Source organism: Ixodes scapularis, unplaced genomic scaffold, assembly GCF_016920785.2.
Source record: "Ixodes scapularis isolate PalLabHiFi unplaced genomic scaffold, ASM1692078v2 PGA_scaffold1__304_contigs__length_218370807, whole genome shotgun sequence".
Taxonomy (NCBI): Eukaryota; Metazoa; Arthropoda; class Arachnida; order Ixodida; family Ixodidae; genus Ixodes; species Ixodes scapularis.
This window is the reverse complement of record NW_024609846.1, coordinates 137225966-137244395: the sequence shown is the minus strand read 5'-3', so window position 1 is coordinate 137244395 and position 18430 is coordinate 137225966. Positions and strand designations below refer to the sequence as shown.

The following is an 18430-nucleotide window of genomic DNA, read 5'->3' as shown; positions in this document are numbered from 1 at the left end:
GAGGGTTAATTTTGACAATTTAACAACTTCTGGAAACAAATATTGTGACTTTTAACTTGGGTTACGATATTCCGTTTCATACTTAGTATACAAAGCTATCAAAGCTACTGGCGCGTGCGCGTGGCTTCATGTATGATTTCGTTTGCTTGAGAATTTGTGCAAATGATCTGCGAGATCCAACCCCACGCTGGCGCCTGCAGCTCTGACTGCGTTGTACACTAGGTATAAAGCGTATCACAGTTCAGATGTCTCTAATAATGTGTTTTACCAATTTTGAGGCAAATCAGCGACTATGAAAATTCCGTCGGAACTTTCGTTTAAGTGTATAAAGTGCACATATTGTGGTTATTACGAGTCTTATTTTTTTATTTGTTTCTTGCAGCGGATGAATTACAGCAGCTCAACAATACATTAAAGACATTCGGCATCAAAAAATGGCCAATGATGCTTAATTCAACTGAAACTATACTCTGGACTGATATTTACCGAAAAATTCGTATTGAGGGAGACATGTCGTTTATATTTAGTATCAATCTTAAACCTTACTTTCACAATTCTTCTCAGCGGGCCATTTCAGTAAGTAACTATATGAATATTACCATTCGATTTTAGATGTTTTCAAGTAGCCTTTAGACTTAATAATGTGAGTTCAAGGATAATAAGGGAGAGTCACATATATTATAAGTTCATAGCCTTCTTACAGCCAATTCTTATATGCAGTCATGGATAGAAGAGAGTTTTGCCCGCAGGCCTGTATTGAACGTTTCATCAGTCGCTATCAGAGGGCACGGGCGCGAGTTCGTCTTCGTTTATTGATATCGCTGCCATATTTACGCAACTTCAGATACTCTCGGCGTGGTAGTGCATTGAACTGCAATTAGGCGCGTCCTCTGCTGGAGGTTGAAAGGCTACCATTTAAAGTATTTGCGAGTAAAAACACCCTAGTGGCCGAAGTGTCTGTAAATGCCACTTTAATGTGAAGTACCTCTTGATGACCGTAGCGCCGACCAGGGGTTTCCTCAGGAATTGAAATTAGGGGGGTTTGTCGAAATGTTTGGGGGGGGGGGGGGGGGGGGGAGGGTTAGGGGGCATTGAGTATAGAGGATTTGTCGCAAATGAAGGGGGTGCCTGCAGGAAAAAAAAAGGGAGGGTGTACATCCCTTTCGTGAAGTGTGTACACTACGTATTACGACAGATACAGAACGGATACAGGCGTGCGGTCGTGTAATTATAGCGGCGCGAAGCACGCTAAAGACCTCAAGTTAACAGACAAAGGCCGCGCTGGCTAAAGTTGCCCCTCCACATCGTTGAAAAATTGGTGCCATTTGAGGCAGTTCTACCTATCACTGTTTAAATGTTCACAAAGTTTTCTTTCTTCACTAATCGCTAAAGGGAAAGTCAAAAACAAATTAGAACTGCACGTGTGCACAAAAATGACAATGTCCTTCCGCTGTTGAAGAACAACTGAAACGGCAGTAATTCTATTGAACGTCATTGCTTTGCGGCAGGGTGCAAGTCCAATAACTATTGCTAAAAGGAAGTGTTTTTGGGTTTTTTTAGAGCGTCTTTTTTAGGCGTTTGTTTCCTCGTTGAGCGGCATCGCCGTCGGCGTCAACGTAACAGCGTGCTTTGTATTATGGCAATAATGAAACCGGGCGTAACCGGGCGTTGCATTATGCAATATTTACCCGCTAAATTTAGCGGGAAATTTAGCGAAAATTTCCGCTAAATGAAAGGAGAGGAGGAGACGAGGAGAAGAAGGTACGGAAGGGGAGGAGGGGCGTACTCTCCTTTCCGTACCTTCCCGTCCTTCTCGAGTTGGGCTCTAATTCGGCATTACAGAAAATTGTAAACGTCTTTCATTTTTTACACAACAATAAAAAAACCGTCAGCCCGTCTCTAAGCTTGAAAGACAAAATCAGACAGAAGCATTTTGGCAGCTATAGTTTACAGCCAGTGGAGTAATTGATGTTATTCGTCGAGGTACTGCAAGTTGCTAAGAGGGTATATATTTTGTTTTCGAGAGGGACAACATCAGGCAACACGCCTTTCTTTAATTGAACTGATATATTTTTTATTAAATTATTCATGTGCTGCGGTTTTGATGAAGGCATTAGTTAACCATATTAGAGAGAGACCATTAACAAAACTAATCGATAACGTACAATGGGTGGGAGAGCGGTACCACACGCCGACAGCATAAGTGTCAAGAGGCAGATTATGGTGGATTATTAGCTGATTATGATCGCATTCGGTGACTCTGCCGTCTGCTTTCATCCTGGATCACTGGATTAGAGCGAGGCAGGCAAGGAGCAAACCTCCCCCTCCCTTCCATCCTACCAGAAATGCCGGGCTGTACAGTGCGTGGAGGCCGGACATTTTCGGATCAACATCTTGGCACCGGGACTTGGACGGGCTTGAATCCAGAATAGCAGTAATCGTCCGCCCTGACTCATTGCTTAGCTTCAAATCTCGATGATACATAGCCGCACTCCCACACTCCTCTTCTCCTCTTGACGTTTCCACTGCAATCAGCGTCCTAAAAACATGGCAGTGACTACGGTAAGCACTTTTGATAAAGTTACTTGTTATTATTATTTGTTAATATAAAGAAGACGACAAATCCTCATAACGAAATCCCTCAAGTGCGTTCGCAAGCCACTTAAGGTGACGCACCTACCTTTGTAGTCGTCTGTGACCACCTATCCTTACCTTGATAAGGCCCTTCCAAGCATGATAACCAGAGCATTAGCGGTCACACTCAAATCGTCTCCAGGAATTCCAGAAAGTGGCAACGTTAACATTCCTTGAAAGAAACCTTACCGAGGTGTCATAGTCGTACTTTCTTGAAGTCACATTTAATCGATCATGGGGACATGCTTGCACTCCTGTTCACTGATATGAGATACTTTTGTCTGAAGTGGCGCGAAGTATTCGCTCTGGACGCCTGGTTTTAGCTGGATGGATAGACCGCACACAGGAGCATCCGCATTGTGGCTAAATCATCAATTCAAGCAGATTGATAAAGAATTTAAAATTAAACACTTTTTGGTATTAGGTCTGCCCAAAGTAAAATTCTGCACCTAAATGTTTTTGTCGGAACGTTTGGAAATTTAGTCGCAATTAAGGATCCGTCTTAAAAGTATTTACTGAAAGGATAATCTTCAGTTGAAATATATTTAACAGTCGAAAGAACCGCTCGTCAAGGGATACAGACAAGCTTCGAAAGCACATTTGTTGGTATATCACTTTCAGACAATCTAAGCATGCTCTGTTCTGTTCGACGATTAGAAACTCTTATATGGCCTGGCAAGTTACGCTTGAACGCAGAATGAGCAAATTGGGTATATATATGACTATGCCTGATCGATCAAAAACGAGGCCGCATAAGCTTGCGGCAGAGAGGAAAACTAGAAAGCTGCCAGTCAGTGGCAAGGATCAAAGCTACCGGCATCCGGTTTTTGAACCCTCGCGTGATTCTTGGTTGCAGAGGTGGTATTTCAGTGCGATCTTTCGACCAGTGTCGGCATTCCTGTGGCTTCGTTTCATTCAATCAAATGTGCTTTACTGCTTTACTGGAATGGGCCGTTTCTTCTTCATACTGAAGTCCCGTCGAGGTATAAAAAGTGACATTTTTAGATGAATGCTTGGTATCCCGTACAGTCTGCTGACAATTGACAGCAGAGAGACATTAACTTGCGTGATAGGTTTTGACGCTAAAACGCTTGTCTGCACAAGTGAAATGCGAATGAGCACCCAATAGTTCTCATGCTATTCTCTTCTGCTGAAGTACGACAAGTTCTATGTCGTGTCAAGTCCAAATATCAAAATTATTGCTCATAAAGCGACGCCAGTACAAGACACTTCTTCAAAATGAACATAACAAAATTGCGTATTACCTCACACAGTGCCGGTCGTTCGGTGGGTTTCTTGTCTCTTTTTAATCTGGCAAATCGCATTTTCCGCTGTGTTCAGGTACTTTAAGAACGTAGAATATTCTTAGTGCTGTTACGAGACCCGTCAGCACAGCAGCCGGTCATCCCATTTTACGTCCACAGCAAAGCGGCCTCAAACGACAGAAAAACAGAACTGTCACTGAGGAAACTTTAACGCGGATGAAGGTGGGAAACTACTCCCACCTCTTTCCACTTCCGCAGTGTTAACACTGGAAAGGGAGTTGCCTCCTCTCTAGCGCCCAATCTGCTAAAGTGAAAATAGGATGGAGAAGCTTTCCCTGCATTATTAACCTGTCTCAGTTGCCTATTGACATTGCCTTTGCGAACAGTACCTGATTCTTTCCCTCTACCCCCACGGCCCGCCTTCCGTCGTTTGACACGCCACCATTTTGGGAACTGGCACTACGGTAAACGCAGTGTACTCTATGAAATACATGTCTTCAAAAATAGAGTAGAGATGGCGTTTCACCGTACTGTATGAATACACAGAGAAACCCCCCTCGGGACGTTCACATATTGAGCTATACTCCGTGTCACTAGATGTATGCAGTGCAGGAGAAGGCAACGCCAGGCGAAGAGAGGAAGAGCAAGCATTAGGAAGGCGGAACGGAAGAGGAGGGCACTGGAGGGAGAGGGGAGAAAGAAAGAGCACTAGGAACGCTAGAGAGGAGAGGAGGTTTCTCTCTTCTCCCCCAGCCTTTCTAGTGCTCTCCCTTTCTCCCCTCGCCTGGCATTGCCTTCGCCTATACCGCACGCAACTAGTAACACGTAGTATAGTCTAGTAACGTTGGCCATGGGGTCGAATGAATAAAAATATCGCGGTTTGTTTACGCGCGCATAGAAATACTCGAAAGAAACCAGAAGCAACGCTGGCGTCGAGTTGCTAGGTGACAGTGGGTTCAATCAGAACGCCTATTATCGTCACATGAGGCCACAGATTGGCCAAACTCTCCTTTTTTCTATGACCGCGTATCTTTTGTGCCAAATTATCTGCCCTAATGTTTCCTCTAACCTTTAGGCTTTCTCCAAACCCAGACCCATGGGGTTCTTAAGGAAGCTATATAATAACTAAATAAACAAATACTTCATTTCAGTTTTTCTTTTGCCGCAAGCAATTGACGTACAGTTAAAAAAAGTAGCAATGACAAAACTGTTAGTAAACAATGTGCCCCTCCCTGAGGGTCACCAGGTTGTTTTGTCCCGGTCCTTCCTAGAAGTCGTAGGTCAGGGCCGGGCGATCGTGGACTGCCGCGCTGGATGGTCGCTTCGGTGCTCTTTGGCGGTGGTGGAGCCTCGAAGAAAGACGCTCAAAGTCGAGAGCAACGATTGATAAAAATAAATGTATTAAAACGTCAACAGCAAACTTGGTTACAGAACTCTACTGTCCGCTCACGGCAGTAGAAATACCAAAAAAACCGCGCCTCGGCGCAAAATGCCCACCGCGCACGGTGAGGCTCAAAGAGACTGCTCGTCGCTCGCGACAAAGCTACGCGGACCGGCGGACCGCGGGAGATAACTTGCTCCGCGCACGGGCTTGTTCAAACTCAACTTTTCCAAAAAGGCGCACCGACATTCCGAAGGGAGGCCGGACCTCCCTCTCTCCCCCGAAGTCGCCGACATGGCCCCGACAAGGTCGCCTCCCCAATTACCTCGGCGGCAAGGGCGACCACCCGCGAACAGAGGTTTGTTTACTTCCCACGCGGGGAAATCTGCTTCCACTTTCGGGAGCAGGCCTCCGCTTGCCGCCAAAGGGAAAGACAAGACATCGGGCGCCTCCGAAGGACGCTTCGGGTGACCGCGCCGCCAATTCCCCGAGCTCTTTCGGCTAAGCCCCTTCGGCCATCCCTACACGTCCCCCGAAAACTGCGCTAGGACTTCTGGACTAGCCAGCAGTTACAAAAACAGGATGGCCGAAAACCCAACAAGAACACAAAAACAACCCGCTTAAACTGAAGCGAAAAATAAAAACAACAAAACACATGGCTGGAAATAACGAAGCCAGGCACCTCTAGCACCAATTGCTATATAAAACTGAGAGAAAAAAAAAAGACAACACTTCTTAGTACACTCCGTTTCTCAGCAGGCCTCTCGAGGACCTGGACCGCTCGCAACAACGACACCGTTGGTGCCGCAAGAGCTTCCGCAACCAAAAGACCAAAACATCAATAAATCACGGCGAACCAACAGTCAAGGGAAAACTGAAAACGCTTGGTGAACACTGAACAACGGAGGAACGTTCGATTGCACAGAACCGCGGCAGTGATTGCCTCCCGAACTGACAGCATTCCCGTATAGAGAGAGCGAAAAATAAAACACAGCCACGCTCCTCTAGCGCGACCTGCTAAATGAAAATTAAAAAGAGGAACAACACTTCTTTCTGCTCGTGGAGGCAGAACCTTGATCATACACTCAGCTAGACTCCAGCGACACCAAGAACGCTGCAAGCCGTTGCCGTAAAAAAAAAGACAACAAAACTCGAAAAGCGCGGCAAACGCTATCAGTAAGTGTGAGCTCAATGGCACCTCGCAAGGGCCGCGGCAGTGATCGCTTCCCCACATGCACGCCCGCTGACACCGCGTTTATGAGCGCGACAAAGCGCTCACTTGCCACCCTACAATCAACCCTTACTCGGGCACCCGTGTCGAGTGTCGCGAGGACAGTGTCGCTCGCCAGAGCTTCATTAGGCCCCCGAAGGCGTGCTCGGCTTGGTCTCCTCCGGGAACCGTGTTCGGCACTCGCTTCGCAGTCGGTTTGGTCACCCTTGGTCGACTGAAGTTCGTCTTCCCGAATTGTCGAGTTGCTGCCTCTCAGTGCCGCCGCGCACCGCACCAACACAGGCGTCGTCGTTTCCGCCCTTGAAGTCGTCGAAAGTGGCCGACGACGTCCACCATCCTGTCGACTGCGCCAGTAATGTTCTTCGTCGATCGTGGGGTGCTGCGCTGGCTGGAGGGTGGCTTCTTTCCGGTGGCTTCAGTGACGCTCACGACTCGGTGTTGAGTAAATAAATATATATTTACAGGTTATGAACAACTTTTTACAAGACAAAACAATTGTCACGCTGCTGATGCCGCGGCAACCCAACGCCAACAATAGCGCCTCGGCGCCAAGTCCCTTGCCGCGCACGGCAAGGCCTCTGTCTCGCGAGACAGAATACGCGGAGCCCTCAGGACCGCGGGAGAATAACGTCTTGCTCCGCGCACGGGCTCGTTCAGACTCAACTTTTCCAAAAAGGCGCACCGACATTCCGAAGGGAGGCCGGACCTCCCTCTCTCCCCCGAAGTCGCCGACATGGCCCCGACAAGGTCGCCTCCCCAATTACCTCGGCGGCAAGGGCGACCACCCGCGAACAGAGGTTTGTTTACTTCCCACGCGGGGAAATCTGCTTCCACTTTCGGGAGCAGGCCTCCGCTTGCCGCCAAAGGGAAAGACAAGACATCGGGCGCCTCCGAAGGACGCTTCGGGTGACCGCGCCGCCAATTCCCCGAGCTCTTTCGGCTAAGCCCCTTCGGCCATCCCTACACTGTTTTTTCAATTACAGATCGAGAGGTACGAGATGGTACCCTCTCCAGATTTTAGTAATAACGACACCTTGCAAGCGTATAAAAAGTTCATAACACAAACGATTATATTGTTCTCGGGAATCCCTGAAAATGTAGCAACAGAGATTGCTCACAACATACTTGACTTCCAGGCAAACATAACAAAGGTAACGTTACTTTTTATATGCACATAGAAGTCTCGGTGCTATCACCGAATAGTTAGAAATATCTTATATATTAAAAAAAATATTAATATGAAACGTATGGTGGTATTTACATTATAAATAAAATTCGAATACTATGCTTCTTTATTCATTTACCTGTAAACAAAGAACTAATTCTACGTAGATGAAGCCGAAACCAGATACATTAAATCCCTCTATAAGTAACTCAGTATAATGCTCGGAAAGAGAATTCACCTTCTTTGAGAAGTCAACTAAGAAATTTAAAAAAAAACTTCCCTTTGCGTTTTTCAGCACATACTCAGGATGATCGTGTGTTGGTGAGAAATGTAGATAATATACAGTCACTAAACTCATGCGGTATTGTGTTAATAATTTTAAATACTTCACCTCGTTTTGAACGAATTGCACTGCTTTGCATTTGAGCCTTCTTGCCTAAGTCGATGATTATATACTATTACGCTTGCGTAACTTTTGTTTTAAGAATTTGAAAAACGTTGCAGTAATGCCTGTCGCTGGAGGCGATGGAATATCAAGAAGGTAAAACGGCTTTACCAATGATTTCTCACATTATTTATCGTCCGTGACATTTGAAATGCCATAATATTTAAACGGGTATTTTTTCACTAACGTTATCAATATAAAAAATAACAAACTTCGAAAACCAATGAACAGGTCATAGGATTATTGACAGGGGCCGCGGTGGCACCGAAAAACATTTTCTTTTGGATGAAAAACGGTGCATTCAGGTTTCGATATCGTGTGAAGCATATACTTCGAAAAAAAAAGGAAGACATCATTAACAACTGTCAAGTGCAAGAGCCATGATGTTATGAAAGCATTAAACTCTTGACCGGACTGGCGAACATCTTTTCAAACTCTTCTTACTGTGCGCCGCTCCAATTTAAGTGTAATTCGCCTCGCCTTCTTATTGTTTGACATCCACGGTGCTTGACGCTATTTATTATAAACCAAATATCCAACATAGATTAAAACGAATAATTCAGATGCAATATCCTTTTAAAGGTATAAAAGTAGCATAGCGCTTGTAGTCAGAAATATTATATCATATGTTTTCCAGTTTATTTTTCAACCGAACAAATGTTTTGAAAAATTGCTGGAATGATGACAGAAAAAGTAAAAAGTTTCCACTGCAGTGACCTTTATCTCCGAAGTCCTATAACGCACAGAGTGCATATTTCAAGAGCTATGATTTAAATCTTTTTTGAATACATTAAACGTCATGTGTGTGAATTTTGTGATGTCACCAGGCATCTTGACATCACAACGTGACGCCGTCACGTTACGTCTGGGTACGCCACGCCAGGTCATGTCGGTGAAGATTCACGGCATATGAAATGGGGGAATGCGCAGATGCATGAAAGCACAGACTTTCCGTCATAAAACATTCCATGCTCTGATACCTGAACCGCGAAAATCATTACTTAACCGAATTCGAAGTTAAAACGGTAACCGTATAGCAGCAACCGAACCGTTATCATTTTCGGTTTGAGTTCCCGGTTCGAACTTCAACCTTCTGCAGATGATGTCGACAGTCTACGAGCCGTCAACGTGGTAATTGCGATACGGTGCTAATGTATGGCTCCATAAGATGTGAACTTGAAGGGTGCGGATGAATGGGCTCGGCGTAAACTGTAACTATAAGGTGGTGTTAACCTCATTGAGATCGCAGTGGAAATCGCCAGCTGGTTGTGCCTCATTTACATGCTGCTTGCGATTTTTATTTCCGACGTCTAGCACCGCATCTTTTGGTGACGGGCCTTTTGCATCCCCAGCGGCATTGTAACTGGAAATGGCGAGCATAGTCGTAACTTGTGAATCAGGCATTAGCTTCCAATCCGCGGAGTTCGCGGAGGTGGATCGCCGAACGTCGCACAATCTACGAGATATATTGCGGCGAAATAAGCCTTGCCTACTTCGATGAGACCATGCAGCAAGACATTGCCAAGAAAACGCAGAATCAACTATTTCTACGATAAAAAGGTGTACGAGGACGGCTACAACACCTCTTAAACAGCAAAGCCTGCGCGTTTGGTTACATGACGTCACGTCCGGGGGTCCGGCACGGGCAATGATTGGATACGAGTGCCGCGTCAGCGCTCGAGTGTGGCTCGTTTCCTATCATAATTCCACGGAAACGCTGACGCGGCTCTCGCACCCAATCACCAAACGTGGAAGACCTCCGGACGTGACGTCATGTGACGTAACGCGCATTCTTTAAAGCTGTCTAGGAGGTGTTTACTGATACCGATGCAAAAAAGATCGCAGCACAATCAATTGCTGAAATAGGACTACGCGCGTCTGCCCACACCCCGCTGCGCCTGCGCGAAGCCGCTGGCACAGCTGAAGATACCAGTTCCTTTTTTCTTCTTTTGCAGACAGGATAGGGCGTATGTGCCCTAGTAATTGCATCAGACCTAAAGTACAATTCTAAAACACAAAGCGTTATTTTTCTAAAGAACATATTTGGCGTCTGGGCTTTTCTTTGCGATTTTTTAACATGTGTTTTCTCATGAGAAGTGGGTTTCTAGTTTAAAACATTTCGGCAGAGACACTTAAGACTGCGTACGTGTTGCAATTCGAAAGCTTCATAGTCCCTTTGGTGATTTGGTTTCGATTGATGTTTTCGATATGCATTAAAGTTATTTCTGTTCATTCGGTGTGCGTGTTTGCGTATACGTTGGCCATAGACCGGAAACATTACTATACACACCTTTAGTTAACCGGAACCGTGGAGCTGCCGTGGCGTCAGAAAAGCGCGGTTGTCTCCTACCCCGGAGGCCCGTGTTTGATTCGCACCCAGGCCGAAATGCTCGAAATTTTCTCTTTGAAGCCACTAATTTAGTTTATTTACAGGAACCTTCCAAAGGCATTTGACGTCAATCCGACAATTTTTGACGTGTTTTCAATCTTTGCGCCGTCGGCCATTTTTGGTGCCATCGTCGGTCACGCCGCCGACGCCGCCTGATTTTCGCGTAAAGCGCAGACCGCATGGCGCGTTTTTGCTCGCGATTCAGGCGCGTCGGCGTCAAACTGACGTCATTTCCTGCGCGCGGGCGCGCGTTTTCGCGGGAGCGTTGGTTTCAAGCCGACCCAGAACAAGACGCGCGCGCCGAGGCGTCAAAGCGGCTCTCGCCCAATGACGGTCGGTCGAACTATCACTTGATCCTGAACAGTACGCTGTTTCGTATTCAGTTCATTTCAGAGTGTTCAAAAGCATTTTTATTTCTCACATAAAAAATTGAAAAGGAGTTTCTTTGGACACACAACCCCTTTTATTTACTTATTTGTTCATTTAATTCTCATTTTGTAGTATTTGCGTCAACATTTACATCGCGTGTTGAGGATTCTGTTATCTGGCAACGCAGATAACGCGCGGCCGGCAGTGCTTGGCTTTGTCTGCATGCGGGTGCCCCCGCGTCAGCTTCCGCGCGAGCGTTCATAGCGCGTCGCGTTTTCGCGTGTAGAAAAACGCGCCATGCGGTCTGTGCTTAATGGGTCATGTAAAACTTACGCATTAACACGCATAGAACTATCGTTCGCGGCTTCGGTATAGCAACCATATTTTCAACAAGCCAAATACTTCGTAGTAAGCAGCCAATACGAAGCTTTCGGGTAGCAGAAAAACAAATGTAAAAAATGTTCATGGAGTTGTCAATAGCGGTTGATGGTTCCCCGGCGTTTTCGTTGAGCAGGTAGCGTTCGCTACTAAAATTTTCTGGTGCTGCGTTTTTTCAGCTTGTTTGCTCAGGTAAATTTTACGCCCTTTTCTTCACTTCCTTTTTCGTATAATGATTTTAGAGCATGCGCGTAAAACAGTGCGACTAAAACGTTCGAAACAAGTTCTACGTACAACAGGTACTTACTTTCCTTGTGTTTAGCCACCCCCTCCCTCATACTAACCTCCTTGTGCCGCGACACAGCGCCCAGGGCGCTTTTGCCAGTTTTGGTAAGCTCCTTCGAAGTCCTATTTTGAAGCATATCAAGTGGCTTCAAATATTCGCACTGGATCTCGTCTGAGGATTGAAAACGGCCACCGTTCAGCTTCATTTTCATCGGCGGGAAGAGGAAGGAGTTGTTAACAATGCCCCGAATGGTTTTCCGTCTACCCCTAAGCACAAGTTTCCTCGTTCGTTTAATATGTGTGAGGGACTGGGCTCGTAAAAGATCACCCTGACCTGTCTTCGCCTGCAAGTGATGTTCTGTTATTCATGAGGCGCGAGGGCAACTCAAAATACCTCACACGACTCACTGCTTTCTCCCCATCAATTTGCCAATTCACAAGAAAGGTCTCTGCTCCAGATTATGAAGTTTGAAAGAATTGCGTCAGCTCTTTGCTTTAGTGTTTTGTCTTTCCTTTAGTTTGCAGTCCATGTTGAAATCGCAAATATGCTCGTCCACGTGGTAACAAAAACGCATGTATCACAGCTCTGAATGTTTACATTACGACGACATTTGGCGCAATGGCTTGTAGATGTTACTGTCTTCGACAACTGCGTTTGCATTAGCCTGATATTTACTCTTTTTGCACGAGAAAATAGTCTCGAAACGTCTTGTTCGCATCTTGTATAGAACCATTCAATAGGCGAAATATAATTGTTCTCTTTGTAGAAGGAGGGAAAGAGCCTCCTATACATTTAAATTCTGGGCACATGTTTTATTACGTTGAATTACTATACAGGGTTTCACATCGACCGATAAGTTGGTTATAGCTATAAATATTGGATAACGCTTAAGCTTCGCCTTTAAGAGTGGAACGCGATAGCAAAACATATAAACATATAAACACCCGCTATTTCCCACGCCGCGCTGGCATGCCTTCTGTGGCATAATCAGTAGCGTGTCTGGCTCGCAAATGGAGGGTCGTGGGTTCGAATTTACAACAAAACTATTCAAATTTGTCTTTAAGGCAAATTAATTCATTTATAGATTGAAATTCTTTGAAGCATGCGGCGAGCTTGCAATCGCATTACGTAACTTTCATGCTACACGTGACGTAACGTTTCACGTTAGCGTTTGTGGGTTGCTTGAAAATCCCTCGCGTGGTCATGTGGCCTATCGGCCAATCAGGATTTTTGCGGCACGCCACCGACGCCGGGTTATCACGCCAATGACGCCGGATTTTGTGCAACATGAGCTCCTGAACGCAGTCACGTTACAAGTTTGTCGCGAATGACTCACGCAGAAGCGGTGAAAATCCCGTTTCAAACTAAATGTTTAAAGGCCCGTTTACACTCTTGCAACCGAGTACGACCGGGAGAGACGAGGCCCGTTGAAACCTCTTAAAAATGCTTAGGGCCAGGGAGCACAGTTGCATTCTGGCGCCATCAATCTATGCGGTGACCCTAGAACTGAATTTCACGAGAGCGAAGGTTTTGTGGATTTCCAAGGTCAAACGTGCGTAAAACCTGTAAGGAAGGTTCGTTTATAACGTTGACAAAAGTTTTTCGAGCCAAGAAAGAAAGGATAATGCACGACAGAAATAGAAAGTCTGCCGGACCGCCAAGTTTACACTGCTACCCAATATTTGGCGCCAGTGCGTCCTCTCCTTGTTTGAGGTTTCAAGGCACCCAGTTTTAAGAGGTCGCAAAAGTGTGCACGGGTCTTTATGGGGCGAACTTGTTCTAAACAAAAAACTAAACGAGCGTCGAGACAGCAGATAATTGGGCGGCGCTTCGGCCGCGTAAGAGCAAGCGAGAGCGAGACTTACTCGAAACGGTCACGCGCAGATATTTTGCTAGGGTTAGTTGGCATCTCAAAAATTTGGCCCCGAAGGTTCGAGTGCAGCACCTCGTCCCACGCCTTGTCTTTCATGTCCACCGATATCGAGATCATGCCGGCCATGGCTTTTGTTTATTCGCTCCGCCAGCCCGTTGGCCAGCCGGTGGTATGCCGTGGTTTCACGGTGGTCGGTGTGGCTCAGGCGGAATATCTCTTTTGTCAGTTACACCATGAACGATGAACCTCGGTCCGTAATCAGAGCTTGGGGAGCGCCGTGTCGGAGGACGATATACTCAACGAAGAACGTTCTTAGATCTATCAGTTGACAAGCTTCATGAAAAAGCGGCGTTCGAAAACGGTTCTTCTCTCTTGACGGCACGCGAGCACGTAAGAGCGGATAGCGTTCCTAGCACCACCAGCGTCAACGCCTCCACGAGGAAAGGAGGATATATTTTAACGACGCTTTTTAAGGCGAAAGCCTTACTTGCCCCAATGAACAACAAATCAAAGTAAACAGCCATAATAATGCGATTGAGCGGCACGCGCCGCTCAATCGAATGCTCAAGGAAGTCCCTCGTCTTTGCGGTCGCCGTAGAAGTGGTCCTAGACATCTAGGACGACCTCACTTTTCACTGTACGTGAAAAAAAAGCGGTGTTGGGACCGAAAGTTTGGCATAAATATACTAAGCGTCATCATACGTCATCAGCGAGATATAACCACCGGAGCGCCGTGTGCGAATGGTGCGCTTCAGACTTCATCTGTGCTCGTTGTGTGCTTCGCGCGATAGACTGCGAGATGACCGCGGCTACTTGTACGGGAAATACGCCACAGCTTCCTTAAGTGTCCTCCTAGTGGCGTCGTTCTCGATGTCGTCCTAGACATCGTCGTCTTGAAATCGTTCTCGACGTCGTCCTTAAGGTCGTCCTAGAGATCATCCTTGATGTCATCCTAGAAGTCGTCCGCGACGTCTTCCTAGACGTCATTATAGAGGTTGTCCTAGACGTCATTCTTGAAGTCGTTCTAGAGGTCGCTCCTAAGGTTATACTAGAAATCGTCCAACTAGTCGTCCTCGACGTCGCCCTTGACTGGCTTTCCTCTTCCTACACGTTAGCAGTCTTAACTGTACTCGTGTAATTTTGGCGTCAAGTATTGCGTCAAGTTTGCGTCCAGTATTGCGCATTTTATTGAGTTTTTTCTTTGCCATAAACAACACAATAAAATCACTTTCCACAGCAGGTAATATGCAACCAACGTTCCACCGTTTCCGTCGCGTCTGTCCATAGGGCGGGCGGATAGTGCAGAAAGTGCCACCGAGCGGACGCGCCGCAAAAAGGCGTCAGGTGTTTTCAGAAGCTTGTCAACTGACCTAAAGGGTGATACAAGGAGATGCCAGGCTCTATAAATCGACTTTGTGCAGCGTTTCCCACAGATGGTGCATTTTTTTTTTGTAAAATTTGCAAAGAGCGAACTTACCTGAGGAAAAAGTATAGAAAGAAAAAGGCTGAGCTCCTATGGAAACGCAGCGAGGCCACCGGTCTTCAAACAACACGGCGCCGTTTCGCACGAGAGACAAGGGATGGCGCAACGAACGCCGCCAACGAACGAGCATACGGCGCCGAGAGCCAGCGTCATTAGCAGACAATCTTTTCGACTCAAAAGCGGCGCGCGTTCCGCAGGCGTCGAAAGTCGCGGAAACAAAAACAGGCGCGGTAACAACAAGGAACTACAGTTCCTTGTCTGCTAAATACGCCGGCTCTCGGCGTCGTCTGCTCGTTCGTTGGCGGCAGTTGGCGTCGCGACAGCTTGCGCCATTTCTCGTCTCCCGTGCGAAACGGCGCCGTGTTGTTTGCAGACCGGTGGCTTCGCAGCGTTTCCATAGGAGCTAAGCCTTTTTCTTTCTTTACTTTTTCCTGAGGTAAGTTCGCTGTTTGCAAATTTTACAAAATTTGCACCATCTGTGGGCAACGCTATACAAAGTCGTAGCGCGATAGGTTAAGAAACCGAATTTTCCGGTCGATTTAAAGAGCCTGGCATCTCCTTGTATCAATCACCCTGTAGATGTAAAGACGTTCGTACGACCTGCGTAGTCGATGGCGCGCTTTGTACCCTCTTGTTGTTGAACCAGTACCGCGCCGAGTCCTGTATTGGTGGCGTCCGCGTGAACTTCGGTTTCGGCTGATTGGTCGAAGTACACAAAAAAAAAAAAAAACGGTGGCGACTGGAGTCGTCGCTTCATTTCGTCAGATGCCTGTTGTTTTTGTTCTTACCATTCGAAGTTCACGTCGTCTTTCGCGAGGTGCGTTAGCGGTACAGAAAGCTTGGCGAAATCCCGAACGAACCACCTGTAGTACGCGCAAAGCCCCAGGAATTTTCGGACAGCCTTCTCGTCTTTGGGCGGTGCAAATGCCGCTATGGCGCAAGTCTTTTTAGTGTCAGGACGAACACCTTCGCTGTTTACAACGTGGCCTAGGAACATCGGTTCGCAGTAGGCAAGCCGGCACTTCGTCGGCTTGAGGATGAGTCTAGCGGTCCTGATTGCTTGAAGGATGGACCGACGGTGTCGCAAGTACTCGCAAAAGTTGGTCGAGAATACCATGTCGTCGTCGAGGTAAAGGAGACAACCTTGCCATTTGAGGCCGGTCAGTACGGTGTTCATGCCGCGCTGGAAAGTCGCTGGCGTCGCGAACAGTCCGAAGGGTATCCTCTTAACTCGTACAACCCATCGGGCGTGACGAAGGCAGTCTTCTCTCGGTTCCGTTTGTCGACATTGATCTGCCAGTAGCGACTCATCAGGTTGATGAACGTTAAGTGTAGAAAGTGGCGTAGTCGATCCAGTGTGCCGTCAATGCATGGGAGCGGATACACGTCTTTATTCGTCACCGTTTTGAGCCGCCCGTAGCCTGCGCAGAATCGAAGCGTTCCGTCCTTCTTTTATACCAGGACGAATGGAGAGGCCCATGGGATACCTGAAGACTCGATGATGTCGTCGTTTAGAATATCTTGCACTTGTTCATGAATGGCCTCTCATTCCTCTGGGGAGACCCGGTACGGCGGTCGATGCACAGGGAGCGCATCGTCGTTGGTAACAATGACATGTTTGACAACTGTTGTTTGGCGCACTTTCCACGTCGTCGCATGCAGTCGCTGAATTTGGCAAGGAGTCTCTGAGCTGTCATTGTTCCATGTCACTGAACTTGGGGTTAACGTCAAGCTGCGGCGGCGGTGCACTGCACGGCTGAGATGGCTAGGGCTCATCTGAGATCGCGGCGTTTTCGGCGGCGTTCCGGTGTCCTTCGATGTGGTATGCAGCGGCAACCTTTGTGAGGTGCTGCGCCTCCTGTCGGAAGTTCGTCGCGAAAACCACAGAACGTCCATCCTGCAGCTTGGTTAGCCTCTTGTGTCGCCTATTCCGCTCCAGAGAAGCACTTGAACGTTGCCTTCGAGGAGAACTTTCCCACAGGCAACTGCAGCGGTCACGACGGGCACAAGAACACTCGGCGGCGGCGCCCGATTCATATGGTCTGCAGTAACTCGGACAGTGGCTGTCGTCGTTTTTAATCCCTCCAGAGGTTGGACGGGCTTTCGCAACGTCAACTTGTTCGCTCCAAGGTCGATCACGGCAGCGTATTCACACAAAAAGTCCGAGCCAAGGATGACGTCCCTCGCACAGTCCTGAAGGACGATGAACCTGACTGGACTGGTCTCCCCGTGCATTTCGATGCGAGCAGTGCATCTCCCAACAGGCGTGATAAGGTGTCCTTTTTCGGTGCGTATTTGGGGGCCATATCATGCGGTCGTCACTTTTTCAAGGCGGTGAGAGAGCTACGCACTCAAGACGGTATAGTCTGCTCCGGTGTTCACGAGTTCCGACGCGTCGCGGCCGTCAACAACAACGTTCATATTTTTTTACACTGTTTAATTAACGCCGTTTCCAAAAGAGCCGTTCCTGGAGGCTCATTTCTTCGTCCGCTTTCGGCAACTCCAACCCCAGGGGTTGCCGCGCTTAGTTTTCCTGGCGGGAAACGGGCGACAGGCTTTCTCGGCAAGAGTTACGGGGATGCGGTGCTTGGCGTCGTGGCGATGGCGATCGGTATCCTTGGGAAGAATCCTGCACCGGAGAGGCGGGCGGCGCAGGTACTCCTCGATGTCCCTTGGTACTTCTCCAAGGAGGGCCGAGGGTCGTTTGGCGCAAACCACCTCAGCCTAGCGGAAGTTGCACCGTCGGTAGAAGTGGCCGGCCTCCCCGCAGTGGTAGCATATAGGGTGTTGGTCGGCCGTTCGTCACAGGTCGGTCTTCCAGGGTGCACGAAACTCCTGGTGACCAGGTGCAGCCGTACTGCACCTGGTCGCCGTGGCGTCGGCCATACTGCTGCGCAGGAGACTGACGTCGTGGTGGAGCGACATAAGGGCGAAGAGGAGGCGGTGGCCGTCGGACCATTGCGGCGTAAGTTAGCGTGGATTCGTCGGGGGCTGCCACGCTAAGTTGAGCCTCTGGTCAGTCAGAGACGGGTGGCAGCTTTCCGAGCGCTTCCCGAACCACGTCTCAGATGATTTGCCGAATGTTGTCCACGCCGATAATTTCCAGATCAAGCCGTCATAATTCGACATTCGACGCCACAGGGGTGCCGGCGAGTCGGTGGTAATGGCTTGCTCGAGCAGGTAGTGCACGCACAATATTTGTGGCTTCCGCTACAAAGTCGTCAACAGTCGTTAGGGGTGTCGGACAAGACCGCTGAAGATTTCACTCTTCAGGCCTGTCACCAGGGCATGCACCTTCTCCTTGGTAGTCTGAGGTTCAGCGGTGTAACTCAGGCGCAGGAAATCCTCCACGAAGCTTGTGATGCTTTCGCTTTGTCCTTGAGTTCTTGTATGAAGGAGGTCTTCGGCGCGCTGTCGACGATGCTGACTCGTAAATATCTCTTTAAGACCTTTGACACAGGTGTCCCACCACGTAAGTGAAGCCTCGGGGTTCTCAAACCACTGCCTCGCGGTGCATTCCAAGGCGAAGTA

General features: G+C 47.9%; 1 pseudogene; it reads left to right on the top strand.

Moving 5' to 3' along the window:
- Positions 1 to 441: 441 nt before the first annotated feature.
- LOC120836247 overlaps positions 442 to 18430 on the top strand; it is a 64333-nt pseudogene continuing 46344 nt past the window's right edge.